Source organism: Epinephelus lanceolatus, chromosome 2, assembly GCF_041903045.1.
Source record: "Epinephelus lanceolatus isolate andai-2023 chromosome 2, ASM4190304v1, whole genome shotgun sequence".
Taxonomy (NCBI): Eukaryota; Metazoa; Chordata; class Actinopteri; order Perciformes; family Serranidae; genus Epinephelus; species Epinephelus lanceolatus.
Genome location: NC_135735.1, coordinates 1,836,629 through 1,855,371, shown reverse-complemented (window position 1 = coordinate 1,855,371; position 18,743 = coordinate 1,836,629). Strand labels below are relative to the sequence as shown.

General features: G+C 42.0%; 1 protein-coding gene across 2 annotated transcripts in view; it reads right to left on the bottom strand.

Moving 5' to 3' along the window:
• LOC117259401 (multiple epidermal growth factor-like domains protein 11) overlaps positions 1-18,743 on the bottom strand; it is a 221,351-nt gene that overhangs the window by 170,580 nt on the left and 32,028 nt on the right. The gene's annotated exons all lie outside the window — the stretch shown is intronic.

Here is an 18,743-nt window from a genome sequence, read left to right as displayed (position 1 = left end):
TCATAGCAGCTCCCTGCACAACGTCACCAAACTCACTTCCTTGTTTCTGGTTGTACAGAAATCCCCCTCAAGGCGATCTTAAAGTGTCACATTAAGGAGAATGAGACAGATGCCAGGTCATACTGACCTTGACCTTTGACCACCAAAATCAAATCAGTTCATTGTTGAGTCCGAGGGAACATTTGTTCCAAATTCAAAGACATTCCCTCACAGTGTTCTTAATATTGTGTTTATGAGAATGAGACAAACGGACAATCCGAAGACATCACACCTCTGGCCACAGCTACTGCCAATGCAGAGGCACAAAAATGATAATACTGTTGACTAACATTCAGAGAAGCATTTTTGAAAAACATTATGATGCGAGAGTGAAGTTGGCCTCAACCTTTTGACCTCCTGTAAAACGCATGAATTGTTGAGTTATGGCTAAAAAAAACATGTTTTATGAGGTCACACTGACCTTTATCCACCAAAAACTAGTCTGTTCATTGCTGAGTTCAAGTGAACGTTTGTGCCAAATTTGTGTAAATTCCTATGAAGCCTTCTTGTGATATTGCATTCATGAGAATAAGATGGACTCAAGGTCACAGTAACCTTGACCCCTGACCAACAAATTCTAATCAGTTAATTGCTGAGTCAAACTGAACATTCGTGCCAAACTTAAAGAAATTTCCTCGGGACGGGGTGTCGGTGGCTTAGTGGATAGAGCAGGCGCCCCATGTACAAGACTGTTGCCGCAGTGGCCTGGGTTCGACTCCAGCCTGTGGCCCTTTGCTGCATGTCACTCTCTCTCTCTCTCCCCCTTTCACGCTTGTCTGTCCTATACATTAAAGGCTAAAAATGCCCCAAAAAATATCTTAAAAAAAGAAAGAAAGTAATTCCCTCGGGACATTCTTCAGATATCGTGCTCACGAGAATGGGACGTATGTACGGCTGGGCGGACAATCCGAAAAACGTAACGCCGACCACGGCTAACACTGGTGTGGAGATATAATGATAAACTGGAGGCGGAGTCTCTGCAGATAAAAACAGCAGCACACTGAGAGTGATGATGATTGGAGGGATCGCTGCTGTTTGAGTCTATACATTGATTTTTAGGAAAATCCTGCACAGTGTATCTTTAAAATAACAGTAAAGACTGCTCCAGAGAATAAAATGACCTCAGTGTGTGTGTGTGTGTGTGTGTGTGTGTGTGTGTCTCGTGGTTAGATGATGCAGCCTCACACACTGTACTGTACTTTCCCCTCGAATGTTGCACTGCAACAACGTCTTAATCATCAGCTTCTAGTTAAACACACCGGAGGACACTAAAACTGCAGCGAACTCACTTCCTCAGATTCATTTAATTCAGCACACACAGGTGGAAGCTTCCATCTGATATTCCTCAGGATTAAACTGAGAGATAATTCAGAGCTATCAAACATTCAGTCAGCAGTGGTTTTACCTGAGCTCTGCCATATTTTATCACTGCAGCTCATGAAAAGTAAAGAAACAGCATCAGAACCAAAGAAGTGTAGCTGTGAACTCTATAATGTGTGTGTACAGTACAGCGTGTGTGTGTGTGTGTGTGTGTGTGTGCAGGCTTTGAGTTTTCTTATAAGCAGCAACTCACAGCGACAGAAAAATCAATAAAAACTCTGTTATTGTTAGTCAAACAATATTTCCCCGACCCTGATGAATGTCTCAGCGTCGGGGTTTTGCGGCGCAGAGCTGTCAGACAGTGAGCCTACACAGAGCTGCCGAGACGCCGCACAGACACTGGTATTATGGGTTTATACGGGAAGAGGATCTGATGTATTATAGAGTGCTGGTGAAGAGGAGAGACGTGCTCTCAAACAAAAGTAATCCTGTTAAAGTGAAACAATCAGATCAGCAGCTTCAGACTGGACTAAATGCCCATCTCTTAGAAAACAGTCATCCTGTTGAATCCATAGGATCACACATGTGGGCGCAGAGACGTTTCCCTCCTGACACCAGGCTGTGATTCAAGATCATCTGCTACTGGATACTGAATCTGCTGGTAACAAACTTTAACATCTGATGGACTCACCACTAAAGTTAGGGTGTTTTCCTTTTTAAACAAACCAAAAAGTTAATCTCTTACATGGACGCTGATGACGTCAGCACGCTGGCTGACTCTCTCGTCTGTGGACATTCCCATAGGAAAGTTGTAATAGAACTAGCGCTGGCTCCCAGCAGCAGTAATGTGATTGGATCCAAATCCATGTACTTCTGTACTTCCTCGACCAACGGCTGATTAGCTTTGCCTTACACCCGCCTACACCGGAATTGCTGTTCCCTGAATTGTCGACTCTGAACAAACCCGACAAATATCCACATGTTTCTTCGGTGTAGTAGCCTGAGCCATGAATGACTACATTACGAATCTACATCACAGTACTACGCACCAGTAACCTACTCTCTGTGTTTCTGGTACGTCTCTGTTACATGTAACACATGTGCCTTACCTATGGCAACGCCGTCACGTGGTCTGGTTATCCCCGCCCATTTCTATTACAAAACGAAAGACGAATGTCCCCAGACTCCCATTCCGAAGTAAGGGAGGCTGGTTCACGCGAGACTACCAAAAAGTGGACCAACAGAAAGGAGACTCAGTTCTCTCTCTGGTCCACTTCAGCTCTGACGGGGCCTCAGTCCTCTTCCTGTTCACACCTATATATATGTATAATATATACTGACATAGTTTTGTTTTTACTTTGACGTGGCCCTGCAGTGTGGTCGTGAAGCCCCTCGCAATATTTGATGACCTGAACTGGGAAGAATTAGCTGTAAAACACAATGGGACCACATCATGAAGCCTCACAGAGGCAGAATTCAAAGTAAATAACAATATCACAGGAAATAAAGACTTTGCACGTGTTTTTCTGAGGTGACACAGAAACAGGCTCAGCAACCTTCATGGATAACTTCAACCTGGGCCCTATTTCCCCATGTGTATGCGTGCATATGATTCATAGGTACAACTCGTTTTAAAATTGGTTCAGTATTGAGGGAGGCGGATGCAGCCGGCAGCCGCGAAACGAGCTAAAACGGTAGATACGGGGGCAAATGCGTCCTGTATAAGTTTGCACAATGAAAGAGCTTTTTTTCGCCACTGACCGGTTCAGATCGCCAGTGCTATCTCTGTAAATAGCATACTAAGTGTTTCCCTGACCCTTCACTTCCTCTGGGCTGTGTATGACGTCATCTCGCGAGAGCTTTGCCTGTTGCTGGAAGAAAACAGAGGAGCCATGCTGAGCACCGCTGAGAGTGGCGCTGGTTGTCCCGGAGTACAGTTGAGAGTTTTACTGCATCGGTATCATGGCTGCATATTTACCCAATTTCAAGAATGAGGACGAGCCCTTTTATTACGATGGCCGCCCGTACTTATTTGAGCCTGGGTATAAGGTCGAGGAGCTCCTACAAACTGAAGAGCAGACGAGGATAGAGAGACAGGGCCAACGAGCAGACAAGGGTGAAGCAGCGGCTGCACGAACGCGAATCTCTGAGGACTGGCGGTGCTCCTGTGGTTGCTGTGACTCCATGCCCACAGAGGAAGAATGTCTGTGTTGCAACGAGTGGGACCTGCTGCCCAGTATTCATGGTCTCGATGTGTCCTGGGATGATACAGAAACTACCAAACGCTGTGTAACTACGTTAGAGGATTTCCCTCCTCTGATCAACAGGGCAGTGCTGGATACCTTTTTTCATGTGCCCAAAATAAATTGGAGGAGGCGGCCAAAACCACAGGGACCAAATGGTCAACTATCCATCAAGTAAGTATAACTAATATGTCTTTACGCATGTAATACTGATAATACTAATACTATCTACAGAGATAGCACTGGCAATCTGAACCGGTCAGTGGCGAAAAAAAAGCTCTTTTAATGCGCAAACTTATACGGGACGCATTTGCCCCCATATCTACGTTTTAGCTCGTTTCGCGGCTGCTGGTTGCATCCGCCTCCCTCAATACTGAACCAATTTTAAAACGAGTTGTACCCATGAATCATACGCACACATACACATGGGGAAATAGGGCCCAGGTTGAAAAATACCGAAGTTATCCTTTAACTATCAATGGAGACATTTTTGACCAAAAATAATTTTAAGAAATCTGCCTGGAGCCACAAAACATATTTGATGGTTTGGTGCTTTAACTTAACAATGAAGAAAAAACCCCGCTGCATTTTTCATAGTGTGGATATTAAAGTGTTAAGCACAATGCATGGATGTGTGTGAGTGGGCATGTACACACACTTCATATTTAAATAACAGTCATTGTTCAGAGTTTTTTGTCTCTGCTCTTAATTGCGTCTCCACTTTCACTGAATCTTTGCCCATGTTTTATTGTATATGTTATGTATATTATTATATTGTGTTACTGGAGGCCCAGTCATCCTACACTTCCTGTTAGAATTCTAAAAGCCTAATCAGGGACAAGCGGTGCAAATTAGCCACCTGTATATGCATTACATCTACGATGAATTTAAATATGAGTCGATGTTCTGTGCATTTGTCCTTGTCAAATAAACAAACAAATGAATAAATCTATAAATGTACGCTCTATGTTTCACTATGACTCACTGGTTATCCACACATTACAAACAGCAGTGGTGGAAAAAGTATTCAGGTCCTTCACTTCAGTACCACACTGTGCTGTTGTTGAAGTTATCAGTATATCATTTCTGTTGCTGTGTGTTTGTGTTTGAGACGCAGCTTATCGATTCATATTTGAATGCAATGTTATATTAACTGGGATTTACATGAGCTTCTTATTTATATAGTTACCTGCAGAACATTTATAAAGGATGATGTTAAAGATCTGATGCAAACAATGAGAGGTAGGAATTAAGCTTTCATCTGCCGCCAGCCACTGTTTGCTGTAAACTGTTGAACAGCAATTTTTTCACATTATGCCTGAAGGACTCCATATTTCTGCTTTACAACCTTTCAGCGTCTGTGAGGAGGATTATTTGTGTTCTTCCATCAATGCTGAGGACACAGCCTGATAATGACGATAATGATGGCTCCTGTGAAACACTGACATTTCAGAAATTGTTCCTTTTTCCAGTGCAGTGCCTCCAAACAACTGTGTCTGTAAACTTTACAGAGCGCTGCTGTAACGTCAGTGTGGACGGTTTGTGCTCTGTGATCTGTCAGACGTCAGACTAATGATTCCCATTCAAATTCAACCAAAATCATGTTGCCAAATTACTGCAAAAACTGTCTTTCAAAAGACACAAAGACACACTCTTCCATTCAATAGAAAATGTTCCTCAATGTCGTCGACTTGAATTAAAATGTGTCCTCTTTTGACTTTTATTGATTTGTTAATTCTTTGTTAACATCAGATGGGACCTTGTCGTTATTTTGTAGAGATCAGTGACAAAATGTGAATGCAGAAAAAATTATGACGGTTGTGAGCGTGCTGCACACAGAGTTTACTGAAGCATGAAATAAACACAAAACCAGGCAATAATGGAGAAAATACTGTCACTGCAGGTCGAGAGGAGAACATCTAAAACTGGAATTACTGCCTCACTGCTAAATGCCTCCACACACCAGTCAAGATGCAGTTATAGTCTCCATCCATGTAGTATCTGACCAAATGTCTCCCCTTCTGTTCCTGAGATATGACGTTAAAACATGATGATATCACAGGTAAGCTGACCTTTGACCTTTTGGATAGAAAATGTCATCACTTTGTTTTATCCTATCAGACTTTTTTGTGAAATTTTGTCATAAATAGCTCATGAATTCTTCAGTTTTTGCAAAAAATATATTTTGTAAGGTCACAGTGACCTTGACCTTTGACCACCAAATTCTACTCAGTTTATTGTTGAGTCCAAGAGGATATTTGTGGCAAATTTGAAGAAATACCCTCACACTGTTCTTGAGATATCACATTCATGACAATGAGATGAAAGCAAGGTCACAGTGACCTTCACCTTTGACCACCAAAATGTAATCTGTTCATGAGTGAGTCCAAGTGGATGTGTGTACCAAATGTAAAGATTCTTTCGAGTTATCCTTGAGATATGGCGTTCACAAGAATAAGACAGACAAGGTCACAGTGACCTTGACCTTTGACCACCAAATTCTCACCAGTTCATCCTTGAATCCAAGTGGATAATTATGCTAAATAAAAATTTAAAAATCCCACAAGGTGTTCTTGAGGTTTCATGTTCACGAGAATGGGATGGACAACCCGTAAACGTGATGCCTGCGGCCACGTCTATCGCCGGCGCAGTGGTTTAAAGAAACATTGGTCCAACAGTTTCAAATCACCAGACTCAGTGCAGTCAGGTTTCTCATTGCGCAGCACAGTGCATATATGTGTCCCATGGGCTGCTTCCTGTAATGAACCTTTAGCAAAGGTCAACATCCCCCACAGGCTCAGTCAGATCGTGATCTCACACTTCCCACACAACGAGCCACTTAATGATAACAAGTCGAGTCAGGACCAAAAACTGTCCACACACGCTGGTTTTTAAAATACAAAAGACTTGTAAATACAGATCTTTAATATGTGACTCATTGACCTGTGTGCTCCCGAGTGACCCATCCTCTGCTGTGATGGAGAGCTACAGTCTGCTGACAGCAGAAAGAGACCAGTCCATCTCTTCAGTGGTCTCACGGGGCTCCTCTGTAATCTAGACTCAAAAACGATGGCAAAGCAGCTCACAGTTTACTGTAGCTGACACAGGCTAAAGGTTACTGCTGCCAAACACACTCCAATACAACCATGTATGTGTTCAATGATCCAACAACACAGCTTGTTAGTGGATTCTGTTATATGTGACTATGAGGTGTCAGTGAGTTGATATCAACAGCATTTTATCTGAAGCTAGAGAAATAATCTGGGGTGAGCCACAGGGAAGTGTTCTAGGTCCTTTTTCTTTTATATCAATGGCATGAAATTTGTTTGCATTAGTCATCTTTTTCTGTACTCTGATGATTCTGCTTTACTGGTTTCCCACGAAGATAAGAACACTGTGAAGTCAGCTAAGCATTGAATTGAAAAATATTAGTAACTGGCTGTCAGAAAACAAACTGTCCTTGTGTCACAGTAAAAAGGAATCATTATTATTTAGTTCAGAGTTATGACTTGGTAGGTCCTCTGAGCTCAGAAGTTCAGTTGGAGACACTGTGGTCTCTGCTAAAACTTGTGTAAAGTACTTAGGCTGTGAGCTTGTTAATTCTATGAGTGGGAAGACAATGGGCCAAAGGTCCTGTTTATACGACAACGATTTCAATCAAAAACTGTAAACTTTAGTTGTGTTTTGGCTGACCGGTAGCAACTCCACCTCCTCATCTGTCCAGACAAACGTTCGTGCGGTTGCCATGTTTTTTTTGTTTATACATCACTGCTCTGTAGAAGGAAGCGCATGTGCGCAGGCACGTGTTGTTTAATTACAAAGAAAATGATCAGTTACAATGATGAGTAATTGACTCAATGGCAAATAACAGTTCTTTCTGCCATGGCCGCAAAGTTATGAGACGGAGCCCACTGGCCTTCAAACTGGAAGTGCATTTTTTTTACTCCAGGGGCTCTGCCAGGGTAAAATCTGACGAGAGAAAGGTGGGGACAATTTTTATAACAAAAACAAGCATACCCAACAACACGGGGCAGGAAGAGGAGAAAATGTTGTTTATGTCAGGAGAAGTGTGTTCTTCGTCTGATGAACAGAGTGAGCAAACAGTCAGTGGTGGACTTCAGATGACAATATTCACAACTTGGATTAATTTTATCAAAAAACATTTAGTCATTAGATTAGATTTTTTATGCCTGATGGTCAAAAAATAAAGTGGTACTGGAGCATCTCTAGTTCTGGTGATATACGTAGTGGTTGTGCTGCATCATATCAGACTGGACTGTTGAGGCAGAGGTCTGTGTTCTCCCGTCTAGTTGTTAAAAGACTTGGTTGTAAATGGGTCGACATGCCTCAACAACATAAGAGAGATGCTTCGTGTGTTTCAGCCACAACAGCAGATGCAACAGAATGAATAAATTAATCAAATGGTTCATCAAAGAAATATTACACTACCTCTGATCTTCAAACACATTTAATAGAACATGAGCACTGTCAAGGATTTTTTTCCCAGCAGACGCACAGACAGCGCTGACACATTATTACTGAGCATATCTCACAACCAGATGATGACCTTTAGCAGAGAACACACTGACATTGGTAATGGAGCAGTTTCACTAATCAACACTTCAGCCGTACGTGTGGTGACTCGCCGCCACTCAAAAACCCAGCAGCTGTTGTAACGATGGTGGAGTTAGTGAACCTCAGTGACCATCGTGAGGCGGCGTCTCTCTCTGCTCAGTCTCTTTAAGAGCTATGCTCAATTGGCAATGCACCAATCTGAGAAATCACCCTAATCCGTCCATTCCCCCTTCATCTGGCCCTGATCAATGGTCACCTATGGCCAAAGGGGAGCCGAGGATGGGGGGTGGGGTATTGATGGTCATGGAGTCCGTTCGATAAATTGATCGCGTTCTTTCTTTAAGCAGGCTGCTTTTGTCGATTAAGGGCTTCTTGCATTTCACTGCAGATGGTTTTCAAATATTTCAAGCTCTTATTAAACTTGCAAAACAAGCTCAATAACGCTGCCTGAGTCTCTGCAGGTCACAAAAACTACACAGTGACAACTTTATCAGAGTTAGTCTGCATGCCCCTGACTTTAAGGGTAAGTGTGGTCATCTTCTGTATATCTTTATTGACCATAAATCTCCTTGGCTTTAAATATAATAAAGCACCATAAGTCAGGTGAGTAGCCTCTAAATGAACCAGGGAGCAGGGTCCCAATGGAGACAAAGATTTCTCCCTTCAGACTCAACAAATACTGTCCACGACAAGTCATCAAACAGCCATTTGGCCTTAGTGCTGATTAAAGTAGACTCAAACTCGTATTTAGGTTTCTAGAAAAACATGTTTACATGCTCTGGCGGTCACCTGTATTCACCCTCTGTCTGAAACAGTCTGCTTCCCAGCTGTACTGACTGGTCAGTGTTTCAGGGTCTGGCGCATCCTAGCTCTCTGCACCTTCATTGCAACTAGCAACCTGGAAATGCAACTGAATCGCCAGAAAAATTATTGGCATTGAACGTTTCTGCAAACCCTGTTTTATTTGAATTTTATAAAGTAGTGTAGATACATTGAAACTGTCGACATCACTGTGATTAACGTGTGGTTACGTTTAGGCACCAAAAACACATCATTACGTTTGGACAAAGATCATTCCTTGGATTAAAATACTGCTCTCTGTAGCACAAACCCTGCTGGAAACACCCACGTATGGAGGCTTGAATAAACTTGAATAAAATCAGCTGTTTGAGCAATAAATTTGTTGATTTTTTTCACAGCAATATAAAATATATATTAGAGAGAGTATTCAGATAAATTATATACAGAAAAAAGGCTCTTGAAGCAGTTTTTTAATGTGAGAAGTTCTATTAAAGGTTGTGTCATACATGTGTGTGAATGAATTTGTGCTCATTCAAAGCTCATGTAATGAAGGGCTGAATGACTTTGTTTTTTTACATTGTAGATTTCTTCCCTGGCACAAAAGGGGGATAAATAACAACAAAAACAAAATAAACAACAATATAAAAACATTTCAATCAGCTATTGGCCCAAATATTTTTTTTTAACATCGGTTATGTAACTTTACATTCAGGATCATTCATAGGGCGCTAATTTGCAGGATATCATATCATATGAAGCGCTCCATGAGGACAGGCTGATTCCCGGTGTCGTAACATCCGAAAATAAACTGTGCACACTTAAAGGGATAGTTCAACATTTTGGCAAATTGGCCTATTGCCGTAATCCCTATAGTCATATGAGTGGGTACATTACCTTTAATTGTCAGTGTGTGCTGTTCTGAGATCAGTGGGGCAGAGCTGCCCGCTGAAATGGAGGTGAACGGTACAGGTCCCTCTCTCCCTCAAAACTAATCAAATACACCATCAAATGACTCCAAAACGCTCTAGTGGACGACTTGTAGCTTACACATTCACCACGCTATGAAATAATAATGTATAATTAAGTAACATTACGACACATGAAGCAAATACTCGGATCTACTTTCTTTCTACTTTAAACCACTGGGCGGAGTGACACAGTGCGCAGCTGAGACAGTGCCGTTGTTATTGCTTGTAGCCATTTGTGGTATCGTCAGCTGGACGCAGCAGAAGGTTTGAGGAAAGTTTACAAGTGTTTTTGTAAATCATGGTTTACACATGCATTGTAAAAGGTTGCAGTAACAAGCCGAAGACATGGAGCAGAGTGAAGTTTCACGTAGTTCCAACCAGTAATACGGACAGGATGAAACAATGGCTATTTGTGCTGGATTCCAACACGCCTGTGGAAACAGTCCGAAAAATGTTTGTGTGCTGCTGCCATTTTTTACCAGAGGACTACGCTGAAAGGACGGAGTGCAGAAGCTCAAGAATGGTTCAAACTCTTTTCTTGAAAGATACTGTCACACCATCTGTCGGCATCACTAAACGAGCAGACGTGGTAAGTGATCATTGTGTATTTACTCAGCTAAAATGCAAATGTTGTTGTGGTCATGTTATGGATAAGTGCTGCCCAGAGCATATAGTGAAGTGACTGGCATTACTTCTCATTGTTGGGAATAAACAGACTGCTAGGGAACATTTTATGTTGTTGTTCCTTCAGGAGTTGTGGTGATTTATGAGTGTGGAGTTAGCATGTTCTCCCCATGTTCCGGTGATTATTTTGAGGCATACTCTATATTCATATTGCACAGCACAGGTGTACCTAATAAAGTGGCCAGTAAGCCCCGCATTTACACCACTGGGTCTCCCCTCAGCCCCTGGTTGCTCGGCAGCCTCAGCCTCTCTTCTTGCTCTCTCTTCTTCCAAAACCTGTAACTCTTCCTCTGTATATTCTGGCTTCTTCTCAACAAACTTGTTGTTTTGATGACGGGAGTAACTGCACTAAACATACGCTGTTTGAAATCACTCCGCCCAGCAAGTACTGTATGTCTGGAATGTAGTTCCGGCTCTGCATTTGGCTTCAAAACAACTCTGTCTCGTAATATTACATTATTATTTCATAGCGTGGGGAATGTGTAAGATACAAGTTGTCCACTAGAGCGTTTTGGAGTCATTTGATGGTGTATTTGATTAGTTTTGAGGGAGAGAGGGACCTGTACCGTTCACCTCCATTTCAGCGGGCAGCTCTGCTCCACCGATCTCAGAACAGCACGCACTGACAATTAAAGGTAATGTACCTACTCATATGACTATAGGGATTACGGCAATAGGCCATTTTGCCAAAATGTCGAACTATCCCTTTAACGCTTTTTGACCTGACCTGAATATTCTGAATGGGACTGATGAGAAAAAATGTGACGTACTGGACAGTATAGAAGTTAACTCTATGGTTGATGATGTCATATACAACATAACGTTACAAACGTTAAATATCTCTGTAATGGTGCATGCATTACAGACTTATGTTAGTCATCCCGCCGCTGCAACAAGGGCTTCGGTGTGAAGGTATCGTTTTCAGAGGCTTTTTAATTCAGCCTTGAACTGCAGTGTCTTTTGAAGACTTATTAAAATAAATCCATTGTGATAAATCAACACTGACTGTCTTCGGTCATCAGATTAAAAATGACAGTTGAAAAATGTTTTATGTTTAAAATCGACCAGTCGACCAGATGTTACAGCCCTACTGTTTATCCCAGTGGTTCCCAACTGGTGGGTCACGGTCCAAACTGGGTCGCAGGTCTTTTTATGTTAAGTGGCATGTCCTGTTTTAGAGTGAGCGACTAACGGTCAGTTAATTGACAGAGACAGCATTAGCTTGACGACAGGGCCGAACGCAAGTATCACGCTGTATGTTAAACTGTGTGGACCCTGAACTGATGACTGGACCAGTTGGGAACCACTGCTTTATACTATGGTTGTTGTCCGCTGCATCAAAAACTGGCTGCGGCCCGGTGCATGTCATACCGCCATGAAGGGCGCCTCTGTGCGTTGGTGTCGGCAAGGTCAAGATCACTGACAAACAGAGGTACTTGACGGGTTAGGAGTGAGAACGTGCCTCATGAGTGGGGTGGTACCACCTCTGCCTAATGTGGAGCCAGAACAACCCTGATGATTCGTGTGAAACTTACAAATGTCACATATCTGTGCCAATATTGTCTTCTGGTGACTGTCCAGGTAAAAGACATCATAATAAAGTAAATACGTCAGGCAGGATGTTGTTGACAATTAGATCCTCTGTGAGCACAGTAATAAAGACACATTGTGTAGTCTGACAGTGGAGCAGCCACATGATGAAATGATACCATGCTGCAGGGTGATCACAGTCACCACGGATCATAATGTTGCGTCATCATACAGTACAACCCCACTAACCACAGCAGACACCAGCAGACAGGCAGGTTTCCTCCTCACATCCCTGATGTTGCTTCTTTACAGCAACAGTTGTCAGAGAAAGTTAAATTTGCAGCATTTGAGTAGAATCAGAGACCTGCTGTCTGTCTCTGACCGGGTGGTTTTCTTGAGGCTTTATCACAACGGACAGATTCAAACCTGAGCGTCACTGAGGAAATAAAAATCTATATTCCAAGATGCAACATTAGAGACTCTGTGGAGCAGAGTGCAGTCCACCCTGCCTCCTAGTCTGTAATGTCTTTGGCTCCTGGGGCCATTTAACTTGAACCTAATGTATAATTAGCCCCAGGAAAACCCAGGCTTTTCCTGTTTTGCAGCTCCCTCTTGGTATCAAGGACAATGAAGTAATAGCTTTTTGAGGAGGAACACAGTGTGCAGGAGAGAGCTGAGAGAGCATTTCTGCCTCGCAGGACAGAGGCCTGATGAGGGCAGCGGGCGACTGAAAAGCATCCATCATCCATGTAAACATGTTACACCACAGGCTGAACAGCGGTATCGGCTTGATATTCTTCCTGCTGACTGCAATCGGCCTATCGGCAAATAAGGTGGCATTCACCGATGGCAGTGGCCGATGTTTTTGAGCTCCAGACTAATGGCACCAACACACCAAGCACTAAAATGTGGAGGTCATTCTGGATATGTGAGACTAGTGACAGGGATTCAGAAAACAACAACACAGAGGTAGCATCGAGGGAGGGGAACTACGTCAAAAATAGGTGGACAATTTCAGGCTTTGGGCCCAGACACACCCAACTGAGAGCTGGTCGTCAATGACCATCTGTCACTCTAGATTTTGCGGTGTATCCTGCATCGTTGGTACTAGTCGGCCCTTGTCGGCCGTTTTTTGGTTGATTCAGCATGTTGAATCGACGTCAGAGCTGGTGGAGCCCGTCGGTGAATGAAACCACTCTGATTGGTGGTTCAGCTCAGCGCAAGAGAAGAGAAACGGAAATGAGGAAAGTAAACAAAGAGCTGAAGTCCAGAGGGAGTGAGACCAAAACAAACCTGTGACATAAAATTTAATTATTTTTCTTTATCCACTGAGCTCTTCAGCAGAAACAGTTTAAAATTGTTTGTTAGTGTTCACTGCCGCACAGTAAATATTTATTCTTTCAACATCAACAGGCAGAGGAATACGAATGTCCGAATCCAGCTAAAGGTCCGAATCCAGCTAAAGGTAAAGGCAGACAGGTGAGATGACCTCACAAGACATAGACTAGCGTAGTATGCTACACAAACTAGCACACTAGGTTGATATTGTTGCTATTGATTTTAATTTCACACGGTGCATGAACAGCGAGCTCCAGGGTGAAAGTTCAGGGTTTGTTTGACCCATCCACCTCCTCACTTGCCCAATGCCACTGTCTTGCTCTATATACCACAGCAGTTGCTTGGAGTATGTACGACTTTATTCTTGTAGATTTAAGACTCTATTCTCAAAGATTTACCATCTTATTTTGTATCATTCCAACTTTATTCTCGTAGATTTCCGTTTTATTTTTGTAGCTTTACGACTTTATTCTCGTAGATGTAAGACTTTATTTTCATTGATTTAGGAAATTATTTTTGTAATATTATGACTTCATTCTGGTAGATTTATAACATTCTCACAGATTTACCGTATGACATTATTTTTGTAATTTCTTCTTGAAATCTCAGATTTTTTTCTATGACATGGCCCCAATCTTCCTCCGTACTATCAGCTATCAGCTTCATTTATTTTAAACATCAGTATCGGCCCAGAATTCCACGGTAGGTGCGTCCCTACACAAAACAGTCCAGTCTCTTGAATTACAGCTCAGTCTCTTCTGAAGTGCACTGTAGACCCCCACTGTTGTATTAGTGAGATAACTTGTCCCGTGACATTCAGAAATTGTGCCATTGCAGCTCTTTCAGTGCAGACTGGAGGCTGAGGGATGATGTTCGACACAGGAGGCACCCGAAAAAAGGTTTCTCTGCTGGTGACTTGCCCGAGCAGCGACAATGCCATTCTTCACACTCCTCTTCTCATAAACTGTTGTCAACAACTAATGGCTGTCCAAAAACAAGATTTCACCATATGAATCACCAATCATGTCATGCTCGACCTGAAAAATAGGAGCACTTCAGGGTAAATAGGCTCCCTCCTCCTCCTCCTCCTCCTCCTGTCAGCCTCTGAGTTACTCCGCTCTCTGTGATTCTTAAGGAGGTGGGCCCGACTGTTTGATGCTGTTTTCAACTGTATGACAAATAACCCTGCATGTTTTGCTCATCAGCCTACGTGCCCTCGATTGTGCTCAACACTCACCAGTCCTCAGAAGGTCATGTTCAACAAATCCCCGGCCGAACAAAGACGAGTTCACCTTGTTGCACCCCTCAAACATTACTCCAAATGTAACCACATTTTCTCATCGCTGTCCTTAAAACCATTACTGTCCTTTATGATGATGATTCATGATGAAGTGTTCCATCATTTCTACCAGTAACATTCAAATTCACCAGGAGTGGATGTTTAGATGTTTTAAGGATCATCTGCCTCAATTAAACTAAAACTGGTTTGTTAAAGTGACCTCAGTGGAGACCAAGGCTGTCCTCAACTCAACAATGTTGATTAACGGTCACATGATTTCTGCATTGATTAAACTCAGTCATAATGTTCCTCTGCAGATCGACGCAGTCAAGCAAACACATCTCTTCAAATGTAGAGCTTATAAAAGACAGAAGCATATTCATGATAGTACTGTTATATCATACATTTGCATTATTTATTTTCCATTAATGTCTAATAGCCCACTTTTTCCTAAAAAAAAAAAAAAGAGAAGACAGGACTAACAGACTCACCAAGCTGGTCTCACAGGAACAGGAAATGACCTCTTAACACCGCAGTATGTGTTAAAATAACGTGCCGGTGTGACAAATTAAAGGTGCGTTTAATTAATTCCTGTTGTGAATTTTATTCATCATTTAAAACTTCTGTTGAGTATTTACGAATTTTATCTCTATGAGTTACTTTTGTTTATTGTTATTTTTAATGGTTCCTGTGGAAATTAACTTGCTTCACATCGCCCCTTCTGTACCTCCTGGGTTTCCGTAGCCCCTTCTGTCTGACCCTCAAAGAACCGTTTTGCATTGCTGAGGTAAGTCACACTGAAAAATATTTACTCTGTAAATTGAGCAGTTTATGTTGTAATCTTTGGTGCATATTTGGTGCATATTGTTTCTTCTGTCACGTTAGCAGCTATTTTGTGTTGTTTTGTGTTACAGCGACCCGCCTTGTCATGTGACTAACGTAGCACTGTGCCTCTCAGTAGCTCTGATGATATTCAAGGACTGAAACATTTGCTGATGTTTTTATCACTTTTCATTATTATCTTTTTGCACTTTGAGCACTCTTCTTTAAGTGCACGGATGTTTTGAATAAATTAAATTTTTGGCACTGATCTCAGCCTGTCAATCTTTTGGTGGCTGTCCAGCTCAGCTGAATTGGTGCGCAGGTATTTCCTCTGCCATCCTCTCTTGATTTTCTTTTATACCGACGCTCCCAAGATTAACTTTTTGTGTTGCCCTAAGTGGGCGCAGACTTCATATTGTCTTCTGCAGGAGAAAATAAATGCTGGAAAACGACATTTTTGAGTCGTCATCGGTCCAATGCCAATGGAAAGTCAATTAGGATCCTTTGTTGTGGTGGACACATGAATTCCCTGGTTCATTGACGGCGTGGATGTTTCCAGTTGCTGTTTCTCTGCAAGCTCCGCAAAGTTTGTGCAAAATTTGTGCTGATTTTAGGTCTTTTGTGTCTGTTTGTCAAGTGTTCATGATGTTTTTGTTGGTTGACTTTGGACGGTGGTGGTGTTTGGCTACAAGCCACTCATCAGGATAAAGAAATCAACTCAACAATCTGTAAGCTCTACTATTAATCTCTGCTAGCTAGCAAGGTCAAAGTTTTCAAATGCAAACATCAGTAAACATCGAGGAAGATGGAGTAGGATGGGCACCAGCTGAACCAGCATCCTGCCACTGTACAGGTGTTGGAAAATAAACTGGATTGGTTGCAAGTTGATCCTCTGACATTGGCCCAGTGGCTGAGGATTATAAACAAAATATACTGTCAGGAAACACTGACTTTTCTTTTGAGGCTTAACCTATAAACATGTACAAAATATGGATTGTGCAGAGGCACAGCTGAGAAAAGTGTGACCCTGTATGCCCAGATGTAAGTGAAAAAATGTATTGTGATTTGACTTTGAAACACCCCGGAAAAAAAAAATAAATAAATTGAATTACCAGCGGGACATCAGAAACTCTAACATCTTTTGATTCATGGAAACTTGGCTAAATCCTGGACAACACTGTTCAACCTGCTGATCTGACAGAACAGAGGATTCTGGGAGTGGTTCACTGCTATACACCGCTCAGAGGCCGCTGCAGTGTGGTTTAATAGAAAGATGAGCGTCTGTATTTTTGACGGTATTAAAAAATTACACAGTCAGGATTTTGAAATACCCTGATATACCATAACACTGTGATACTGTGATACTGCCCGAGCCTAGCAGCTGTCATGCCATTCAGCAGCGGTTTGTTCTGACCTTCACACTGACAGAACATCAGGAAGAATCTGCTGAAACAATTATGACAACCTGAACATTAAGTTACTCTTTAAGTAGGGATGGGTATCGTTAAGATTTTAACGGTACTACTACTCTTATCGGTACTGCTTATCGAGCCGGTATTTTAATGGTACTCTTATTGATACTTTTTGAGGAAGAAAAAAAACAAATTAAGAACATAAATTGCTTTATTTTCTCAATTCTCATTATGCAACAAAATAGTTTTTTAACAAAACATTTTACTTTTTACAACTTGAAATGTAAAATACATAATAGTGTTGTCACGGTACCAAAATTGGGACCCACGGTACGATACCAGTGACAGTATCACAGTTCTGAGTAGTATCATGATACCACAGCAAAAATGAGGCAGATGTGCCTTTTGTCATTTATAAAAAGATAAATCACTTTTCTATAATACATCAATGATATTTCAATGGAATAAATTACTTACTGACTTGTTCATACTGCAAAAACAGCATCAATAAGTGATTAACATAGGGGGGATCAAAATAAAATACATAAATAAAATAAAAATCATCCAGACACCCTCCTCCCCTGACAAGTAAAGAACAGTCCCTTCATAAGTAAAGAACAGTCCCTAAAGTGCGGTGAGGTTTGTGGACCGTTACCTGACACAGAGAGAGAAATGTGAACGGCTCGTTTCTCCTCTGACACAGCAGGCAGCCAGGGTGAGCGACACAGATCTCTCGTCTTCAGGGAGAATAGCGAAAATTATGATACAATGACGGATAATTGACGGAGTTGGTGAGATAAATGTGCAAGATGAGGTTTATCTTTATCTAAAAAAAAAAAACATGACTGCTGTAGCAGAACCATTAAGGTCAGAGTTTGTCAATACTGCGGTCTTGAAGAATGTAGCCCCGGGGCTCGTTCAATACCGGGGTTCGGTACCCATCCCTATCTGTAAGTGTTTTTAACCTTTACATTTAGCACAGTTTGTCCTCATACAAAGGTTTATATTACGAAAATTCCATGTTAGAATAATTAGAGGACTGTACGGTCCACATGCAGTGTGAGTGCTTTATGGTTATGATATGTTGAGTGAGGATATTTATAGATCTTTTATTTGCACCTTGCGTTCTGCCTCTGAACCCTCTGCAGGACTCTGTCTTAATGTAACGGGGAACAAAGACCCAACAGTGTTTATACAACCAGTGACAAGTGATAGTTCTTGTGGGAAGCCTAACGCGGGTGTCATGGCGACGGCTGCTCCATCCTCCTCCTCCAGTTCCTCCTCATCTGCTCTCTCCAGTTTAACTCCATATCAGGTTCTTAGTTTTGTGCTTTTACCTTCATCTACTGATATTTTGGAGGTGGTCATGCCTCACCAATGCACCTGTCACCCTGTGGAGTTTAACCTTCATCACCTGGCTCAGTTTACAGGCCTATATTGCCCAAACAGCCCGTTTTGTGCCTTTACTGACTGTAGTCCTGACTAAAGAAAAGATTACATTTTCTTACACTATAGCAGGTCTGCATCTTAAGTCTACCTTTAACTCGTGTTCTGTCCATACACACACAACAACTCGTGGTTAACATGTGGTTACATATTTTGTCTGACAACACCTGCTTTGCCTGGCACTATCCACAGAGGAAAAACAGCAATAGAACACTAAAATACAACTGTTTTTTTTTTTGTTTGTTGGTCTTGAACACTGGTCTGCAGCTAGTCAGGTATCTCGCCT